Source organism: Apis dorsata, unplaced genomic scaffold, assembly GCF_000469605.1.
Source record: "Apis dorsata unplaced genomic scaffold, Apis dorsata 1.3 scaffold_127, whole genome shotgun sequence".
Lineage (NCBI taxonomy): Eukaryota > Metazoa > Arthropoda > Insecta > Hymenoptera > Apidae > Apis > Apis dorsata.
Window position 1 is genome coordinate 504,068 of NW_006263420.1, and position 9,775 is coordinate 513,842.

Below are 9,775 nucleotides of genomic sequence, written 5' to 3' on the forward strand. Positions count from 1 at the left end.
GTAATGATGCGTAGTACTCAAGAGAATAAGGGAGCGAGAGAGAGAGAAAGAGCGAGAGCAAAGTGCATTGCGTTTCGGCCTCGACTATTCCTTTTCGGCTTTGTGCAGCGGCGCCAGAGCAATTCGTAGCCTCTGTTCATCCGCGCGGATTATTTTTCTCATTTCCGTGCCAGGAAGTGGAATGCTTCAAATCTTTCGTCTATTTTCCCCCGCTGACGAAGCGGCGCCACTCCAAAGAACAGATTCATTCGAGGTACACTCGAATCTCCCCCTCGAAACTCTTTCTCATTCATCCGTGGAGGATCGGGCGGGCTGGCGTGTGTTTCATTCGGATCGAGATGATAGAAAAAGAAAAGAAAGAAAGAAAGAAAAAAAAAAAAAAGAAAATATCATATCCCCTAATTACGTTTACGAGCGCGGAGAGTGTAATCTTCACCCGTGTAATCCACGATAATAGCATTATCAAAGGAACGAGGCTCGTAGAACGAGCTCGCGATCTATTAAAGATAACTTTCCGCCTAATTCCTTCCGTTCTAATTCCTATAGTCCAACCAGTGGAATAGCCCGTGGAAAATACTCACCCTGCTCGAGCCCTACCCCTATCCATTCTCATGCTTTAAAACGAGAATCGTAATAAATATTAGTAGGTACGTAAACCAACTACGCGAACAACAGCGTGTAACGAAAGGGATAACGAAAGTTTATTTCCGGTATATTCTTCCAGTCCATTTGTACCACTTCTTTCGACCAGACAAGTGTTTCTTTCACACGCTTTCCCTATTCAGAGAAGACAATATTCCTGGAACGGAACCGCCAGCTTTCTCGAGACGAACTTGATCGATTCGAACTTGGTCGATCGAATGTGATGAGAATTGAAACTGGATCGTCCTTCGAATTAATAATCCTATGTTTCGTTTCATGATCCAACAATCCTCCTCTTCCTCTTCCTCCTCCTCCGATAATAAAATCGTCGTTCATTCAAAGATGTTACTCGATAGATAAGAACGCTCGAGACTCGCGTGCTGCATCCGTGCAAGCAAACTTTACCCTTTTTGCAAAACTACAAAATACCTTCTTCTCTTTTTTTACAATTATTCGCGAAAAAGCGTTTAAGTCCGGACGAACGAAGGAGCAACGATTAAAATCCCAACGAAGGAACATCTCGTTAAAGGAGGGAGCACGAAGACGAGGCATCGGATGTCTCGACGAATCTTTTCAAATAGGCAAAATAGCGAAGCGGGAGAGCGATTCGTAGCCTCCGCTCGGCAGAAGCAAATGGAACGCGGCACACACAGGGCCTTTCCTGTAGGATCGATATGGTAGTGGGGAGATGCGGCCGGAGAGTGGAACGGAGAGAGTTGGGATGGAGAGAGAGAGAAAGGGAGAGGGAGAGAGAGAGAACGACGGTGGAAGAGGGCTGAAAGTGGGAAAGAAGGATGAAGCGCGGGAGGGAGCGCGAGAGGGGTGGAAGCGGGAGGAATAGGGGACGGGGAGGGAATATCGGTGCGGAACGGAGCGAGATGAGGGCGCTTCGGCCGCGGCGGTTCCTACGCCTCGCGCCATCGTTGCCACGAGCGGCGTCGGCGTCGGCGTCGGCGTCGTCGTCGTGGCCGTCCTCGTTGCCGGCTAAAGCGGCACCAGCACCGTACACGCAGCATCCAAAGCCAGACTCCGCCGCTCGGTCCAGTTTGCCTTCCGCTCTCGTTTGGCGTAGTACCGCGACGAGGCCACGTCTCGCGCGACCCATGCTGCGACCCGTGAACGACGCGACACCGTGAATCGACGATACCGTGTGCCGTTTCCATTCAATAACACCGTGCAATCCGTCGCCTTCCTTTTTTTCACCTCGATCGAGGATCCGAGGCCGAATGGATAACTCGCGTGGGACTAATAATAACGCGACGATAACACGAAGACGGTCTCGCGGTGGTGGATAATCGCGGTGTGAGAGAAAGGGTGACACGGGGGTGATTTTTGTTGTTGACCGCTTTTTTCTTTTCTTTTTTTCTTTTCTTTCTCCTTTTTCTTTCCCTTCTTCCCTCTCCTCCCCCCTCTCCCACGATTGTTTCTCTCTGATCGTCGAGCAAGAGTGGTGCCCGTGGTGCCCGTGGAGGGAGCTGAGTGAGATTCATGCACATTCGTCAGTGGTTCCTGGTCAACGTGATCTCGTAAAGGTACGGGGGTGTAATTATTTAAGAGTAACGACGATTGATCGGTTTTTTTTTTTTTTTTTTGTATTCGGTGTGCGCTCGTGGTGATAGCTTTTATACGCGAGAAGAACGAGGTGTCTCCTTTGTTCCGTCTACGTTAAATGTAAATAGCGTAGGAGAAACAACGATTGTTTTGTTGGTCGACGGACGAGAGTTCGTAGAATTCGTCGGGTGATTCATCGTTTCACGATTGTTCTCTGTCCCACATCGGACAGCTCGGTCGCGCTTTACTTCTCGCGAAACTGCCGGAAGTTTATGCTCCGAGTTTCCGTAGTGTCACGGCTTCTGGTTTCGAACGTTTCACTCCGCAACCGACTGTCTCCCTACGAAATCGGAGCGATACGAATAAAACGCGAATCGTAAAATAATAATCGCAATCTCTTTCTTTTTTCGTCCTGTTATTCGTTCGAATACGTCAACGTTGACGTAATTTTCCGACGTATTTCGATTCAGTTTCTCTGTGCGACGAAAAAGTCGTCAAACATTCGATATCCCATCGAATCGATCCAACGAGTGTTCTATTAATCGTACACCGTTATATTAGAGTGTTCTATTAGCCGTCCACGAGTTATATCCTAGAGTTTAATCCTAATTACCTCCGAAGAAACTCGAAGATATTCATCCTTTCCTCTATTTTCCCTCGACCCATCGTCGCGAGTAATTCACCCCTGCGGAAATCAACAGTTAAAATCTACCAGCGTAAATAAAAAATAAATAAACGAACGAATCGGGATGTTATATCATAGAGCACAGACGATGAAAAGTGTGGCCCCAGGTGCGGGATCAGAACATAGTTATTTTCTTGGAACGTGTAAAGCGTGTGCACGCATCTCGCTCGCCGATTCCGGATTTACAGAGCCGTTTTCCATTTCAATGAATATTAATTGCAATTATTGTGCGTAAATTGGAACTCGAACAAACGGCGCGAAAAATGTTCGATTGTAATTCGTAGCTTTTGAAGAATTTTCAGAGGCCAATCCTCATTAATATACGTTCATTTCCGTGGATACACACACACTCGCGCGCGATTTGTAAGTCTACGATATACTTACGATTCGTGAAATAGTTTTTAGTAGTTTAAATACTTCACAAGTCTCATCGGGATTTTCTGGATCGGAGATCAACCTGGGAATACACCTTCTATCGCTATTCTCTCTACAGCTGAACTTTCTTCGTGCCTACGTGTCTCGAATGAAAATTTAGAAAGTCTTTATTCTTGTGATTCTCTCCGCCCTTCTTTTTTCTTTCTTTTTTTTTTTTTTTAAATTATCAAATTAGTGGAAATCCGAGAATAAATTTTGAGTTGTTGAGAATTGCTATTCCATATCATATTTATCGGCTAAAAATAACGAGAGCGTTTTCAAATGTGTTACTCTTTTGTCAAATATGTTGTTTCATCGGATAACCGTGTCACGATTCTCTTTTTCAATTAACGAGCGACAATCGTGGATCTATGAAAGCGAAGAAGTTGAAATTTTTATGGAAAAAAAAATTGATTAGTCGAGAACTCGTTGGTTCACAAGTAGACAAAAAAAAAAAAATATTTCGAAATTTATCACGAAGATGATACGTGTGTTTGCGATCGCATTATCGATTTGCGGTTTCAACGATGCAAAAACCGCTACAATTATCTCGACACGTTTGCCGATAATACGAGAACGAACTGTAAGAAATTAGTGGAAGGTATCTATTTTCCATTTATCGAACATCAGTTTCCACTCTCAACTTTTCTTTAATGCTTCAAGAATATCGGTCGATTACGAGCACCTGTCGGCTCCTATCTGGCCGACATTTTAAACCCACCGTCTCGCAATTTCAATACATAATTTACGTGGATTTCAATGGGCTTATCACCGCAGCTGGTGCATTAACCGATCGATCAGATTAATCAGTCGATATCACGGATAAACGATTATCTATCATATCAGGGTTCATACTGTTCAATTATGGGGGCGCAGATTAAATTCGTATAAAAGTCAACGAAACGTCACGTATCGATTGTGTGCCGAATCGCCGCGTGAAACAGACGTACGTCCACATCGGTCCACGTGACATTAAAAAGCGGAAAACAACGCTTTTCTATCTAACGCTTCTGTCTGGAAAATTTCTAGTCGATTAAATTACATTTCTTTCTTTTTTTTTTTTTTTTTTTTTTTTTTTTTGGAAAATTTGAAGAGAGAGATGAGACGACAACCATTAACGATCGATAAACCCGCGATAAAATTATATAAATCGTTGCACCATTGTTATCATTGGACGGTACTCGATATTTTTACTAACTGTAGATCGTGCGAAAAAAAAACAAAAACGTACGATTCGAAAATTTTTTTCTCTCCATGCTTCCTGTCAGATGCGAAAAACGAATTGTCCTCTCAACAATCCGCGCAACAATACGCTACCTCATACACCTCATATGTACAAAAAAATATATACCAAATTTCCACAAAAATTACGAAAAGATCCAAAAACGATTCAACGCCGAATTTTGAAACGTGAAAAATAAAAAACATTTCGCATCTCTACGCTTCTCCTCTCCTTTTCCATCAATATCATACGAGCACGAGCGAGAGGGGACGAAGGGGTCGCGAATCAAAAGCGACCTGGTCCGCGCGAGGGAACCGCAACAATTCGATGACAGAGGGAGACGCGGGGAATCAAACGCGGTCCTCCTCGCCGAGCTTTAATGAATTTCACGCGCTATTGTGCCCGTATAATTTCGCCCAGGCAAGAGTTCACGCCTATCCGACCCGATCATCGAGGTAATTTCGAGCCGGATCGGAAATTGTTGCGTTTCCCCAGCAAGAGAGTCTCTCCCCTCCCCTCTCAAGAAACCAAAGCGTGCCATCTCTTCCAAACCAGCGCGAAAAATTTTATCGTTAATATATTCGATCGAAAACCGTCCGTTTTTCGAGGGATCCACGCCTTCTAATGGCGTGATCGAGCGAGACGCTGTTTCATCAACCGCTGTTTACCCCGCGTCACGATATTAACGAGCTATTTGCGGCCTCTCCCCGATTTCCACGCCCCTTCCTCCGATATTTCCTTCCCCCTGCTGACGTTTTCATCGCATTGATAGCCGCCACGATGGAAATCGTTTTTGCAGCCGATCCAGCAGCTCGGTTGTCACGCCACAATTTGGAGCTTGGTTTTACCCTAGACGTCACACCGATTGCTATCGTTGGTGATGGATACAGTCGGGGGTGGTAATCCCGTGGATGGACGATTCCAACGAGTCGGGTTTTGTTTTCTTCTTTTCCTTCTTTTGTTTTCTTTCGTCGTAATTTCGAGGACGTATTATATAATTATACGCATTTTAATTGAATATTTGGACGAGGCATCTCGTACGCGGAACAATAAAGCGATACGGTATATTTCGGGATCGAAAGTTGGCATAGGTGGCTGAATTGCTGGCGATAATAATGTTCGTTCGAGGAACGAGTGGCTAATCCCGAGGTCGATCCCTATAATTCTACCTACAACGTATCGATTTTCCGTCCGCGTTGCACACCATCCCTCCCTCCCTCCCTTCTCATTTCTCGAAATTATCCCTCGATGCGTTGTTACGTTGGCCCGCAGCTAGACAGTTTCAATTACGTTAAGCTTAGGTGGATAGCCAGGATTATTCGAGAACGGTTAACAGTCGTGATGCCCGCCGCGACTAACTTCCGTTCTTACTCTCGTAACGTGCGAGTAAGTCGCGTAAGACGAAAGGAAGGACGATCGAGATCGATTTCATTTTCTTCGTTTCGTTTTTCGTCGGGATCTAAGAAAGGGGGGGAAAAAGGGGACGAATGTTGGCGTTTGGAAAAGGGAGAGAAAAGGAGTTTTTACCGATTAAAACGAGAATCGGCCTCGATGCGTGAAAGTCTGGCCAGGTCTTTTATCGTCGCGTGGAGCGCACGCCGAAAGAGCTTAATTGAATTTCTCTTAATTAACTGCCTTCGCGGCGCTACGATAATTGCGATGCACCAACTCCCCCATTACCGTAATTGTGGGTCTAATTAATGCAGTCCTGGTGTTCTAGCCCACCGCCCCTCCTCCCCACAACCAGATTAAATTTTTGACGAAATGGCCTGGAACAATTGCCCCTAGGAATTTATCCTAAGATTCTTTAATCGTTTTGCGGTGTTGTTACGGGGACATGAAATTATATATATACTTGGTTTGAACGATTTCGTTTCCAGATTTTTTAAAAAATCTGGACAAGAAATCGACAGAGAAGGTTGTTCTTTTCCATTACGAAGTTTCGATAACGAAACGTATATACATATATATATATATGTATTATATATGTTATTTATGTATTCGAATTTTTTTTGAATAAATAAGGAACGCGAGAAAGGAATAATACGAAATACGGGATAGGATACGTGTAAACAACTTTATCATTGGTTGTGTGCTAGAGTGACGGTGTGCTCGTTGACCGGCGCCAAGGAAAAAAAAAAAAAAAAAAAAAAAAAAAAAAAAAAAGAAAAAACTTGGATCGTATATTTTTGCGGGAATGGGAACGGAATGAAAACTCGAAGAATGAAGAAAACGTAAAGCTACTATACCATACCCGATATATACTTTCGCGAGAATGGTGGAGGAACTATCGTCGTTGGACAGAGAGACAGAGAGAAAGAGAGTCTAGCACGAAATGGACGATTACACCGAGTGGCGTACACAGTCGACATGAAACGAGAGAGATTTATGGGACCGCAGGAATTGTGTGGCACGTAACTGGAACGAAAAAATGCGAAACTATTCCCTCTCCTCCGCTGGCTTTGCCTATTTCTAGAAACTCTGACAGAATGGTTGCATGCGCCACTCCCGACTGCTGCCTGCTAAATGCCGCTTTCAAGTTTCGAGAAAGGTTGCATTGCGTAACCAGTTACGGTGACAGGGTAAACGAGGTCGCCGCCGCCGTCGTCGTCGTCGTGCGTTTTGAATATTTTTTCAAAAAAAGAACATAACGTACATATTTCGTCGAAGAAATTTAACTTAACAGCCACGATTAAACGATTCACGTATCGTACGTGAAACTTACGAAACCGATTCTTTCGCTTATCGATCCTCCTCGAATAAAAAAATCTAACAGGTATCGAATCCAACAGTTTTTCCAAACTTATAGTTATCCTCCTTCTCCTCAGCTGCTTCATCAGCGGTGAATCGAAGGCATTGTTCCGTGATACTCTTCAGAATGATTCGCGCACGGAGGAGGTGGGAAAGAGGTGGATAACGCGATTTAATCGATTTCGAGTGTCATCATGGATCGATTTCGACAGGGGGCGGAAAAACCGAGAGGCTCGTGTTCACCCTCGTTCACCAACACCCTCTTTTCATTTGCGTCAATGAAGCCTGTCGACGGACCGAAATTACCGTTAAAACGAGTCGCGACCGATTTTCCAAGTGCCCCCTCGAATAATTACAACACAACGCTCGCGTGTACCACTTTTATTGCTCGATTTATAATTACGCGAAACTCGGTTACACCTCTCTCTTTCTCGGTGGGGGAATTAATGTCGTTGAATGGTAAAATTGGCGCTGGTAGCCGATATCGAGGGGGATGGGAAGAGGGTGGGACGCGTGTGGAACGCGTTACAAGCAAGTGTGAGCGACAGTGATATAAACGGAGGGGGGAGGGGGCAATCAACGCGTCCGTGGATCGTAAAAGGGTTGTTAAGAGCGGTATACCGCCTCGAAAATAATCAGTGGAAAACAAACGGATCCGTTTGATTGTCTGAATGTCGGACCCTTTTGTGCAAACGATCGAGCGCGCGTCTGCTAATTAAGAACGAAGGCGTCAAGTCTCACCCCACCCTCCTCCCCTTCGATTCGCCAATTTGTTCCGTTTTTTCTTTTTTTTTTTTTTTNGCAGGCGTGTCAAATAAATCAGTTTTAATCGTTTTAATTGAGCGAAATTGTCGAACGATTAGTTGCATTCTCTCATCGGATCTATCCGTTTCGTTTTTTTCTCCATTTTTTCTTTTTTCTTTTTTTCTTTTTTTTTTTTGCCTAGATTTATTTTGATTGTTCGTTTCAAATGTTCCAACGGGCTTTATTTCCCCTTTCTTTTTTTTTTTTTTTTTTCCGTTCCCCTCTGTGAAACATCCGCGTGATTGTAGAGAAAGGCACAGAGTACCAAATAGTCGCTCCTGTTACTTCACTGTAAAATAACACGGTGAAACGTGATTTTTCTACGCGACAAACCGCCCCGCGTCCCGATATTTCCTGATATTTTTACACGACACGTAGAAAACTTGCGATCAGCATTCATCAAGCTACTTGTTTCGAAATAATTGGACAGATACGTACAAATGAGCCTACGTACATTTTCGTAATTTACGCGTGTCGCATTGTGACGCTTTTAATATTTCGTTAAAAAAAATACCACGCCGCGTTTAATGCGAAAAAAATATTTTCCACCGTGATCTGTATTAGGAAAAATGTATTAAAAAAGCGGACGCGATAGCGGATGGGTGAATATGGATGAATACGTAAGTGATTCTGCCCTAGAGGATAAACGTCCGGAAATGCTTCTCTTTCAGATTGCAATTTCAATTTGTCATTCGCTGTCATCGATGTCTTGACGATCGAATTTTTCATAAACTAATCCATCGAATGCACGACGTTCCCGCTCGTTGTTATAATTGTGCCCGACACGACACGACACGACGTTCCCTCGCTAAATATTTATCAATGCAATCCATCAACGACTTTGGAGGCAACGCGGAAATCGCTCTTCCCCTTTTACAGTATGTGTACATAAAAAAATTGTGCAACGCGTGTTTGCAGAAAACGAAACGGAAGAAAGAAAAAAAAAAACCTTTTTCCAAACATGAAAATAGATATGTAGGAACCTTTAGTATAACGGTATACACAAACATACCTTTTTTCGTTTACATTTAATCAAATACGTGTTGATTTTTAATTAAACAAATTCTCCTTTCCTCCTCCGCTTTTAATTAATGCGGGATATACAAAAATATTCGATATTCCTTATACCAACGTCGTAATTTTAAATATAATCCTCGAAAGAAATACACGGATATACAAGCATTGCAGCTTGACAAATATAATTCGATGATAATTAATAAGTAGGTGTAATATTAGAGAGACGAATTATCCGTCGATTATTGAAATTTGACGTTAATTTTTGGTGCCATTTCCATAACGCAACGATCATATCGTATTTGAATTTTGCGCGACTAAATATTTACGAATTTTACGAATCTTCGATTGTTATTGTCGATCGGTGCAGTTATCACGGATATATCATGGCACATATATTTGCGTTTCCATCAGGAAGAAAAACAAAGATTACCTGCTGCTAAATGTACCATTATCCCGATCGATATTGTTGAAATAATAATCCGAGTGCGTTGACTTTAATGAATCCATTTGGTGTAGGCTTTATTGATTTTCACACGTTGCATATGAATTTCACATCATATTGGGTAATGAATATGTATGTCTGTCCATTTTTGTCAATATAAGAAAAGTGAAAATTCTGGCTCGTTCAAAATTTTCAATATCATTCCGAACGAAGATTTAAATGATATTAAAATTATTTTTTTTTTTTT

At 42.9% G+C, this 9,775-nt stretch overlaps 2 protein-coding genes across 8 annotated transcripts in view; one reads left to right on the forward strand and one right to left on the reverse strand.

Moving 5' to 3' along the window:
- LOC102679151 (glutamate receptor ionotropic, kainate 2-like) overlaps positions 1–9,775 on the reverse strand; it is a 98,516-nt gene that overhangs the window by 75,333 nt on the left and 13,408 nt on the right. The gene's annotated exons all lie outside the window — the stretch shown is intronic.
- The window catches only part of LOC102678757 (glutamate receptor ionotropic, kainate 2), a 225,162-nt gene continuing 216,905 nt past the window's right edge, over positions 1,519–9,775 (forward strand). The window contains exon 1 of one of the 6 annotated variants that reach the window (XR_004149996.1): positions 1,519–2,174. The gene's annotated coding sequence lies outside the window, so the exon portion shown is untranslated. The remainder of the gene's footprint in view (positions 2,175–9,775) is intronic. The other 5 variants (XR_004149997.1, XM_031509125.1, XM_031509126.1 and 2 more) reach the window with 5 other exon arrangements.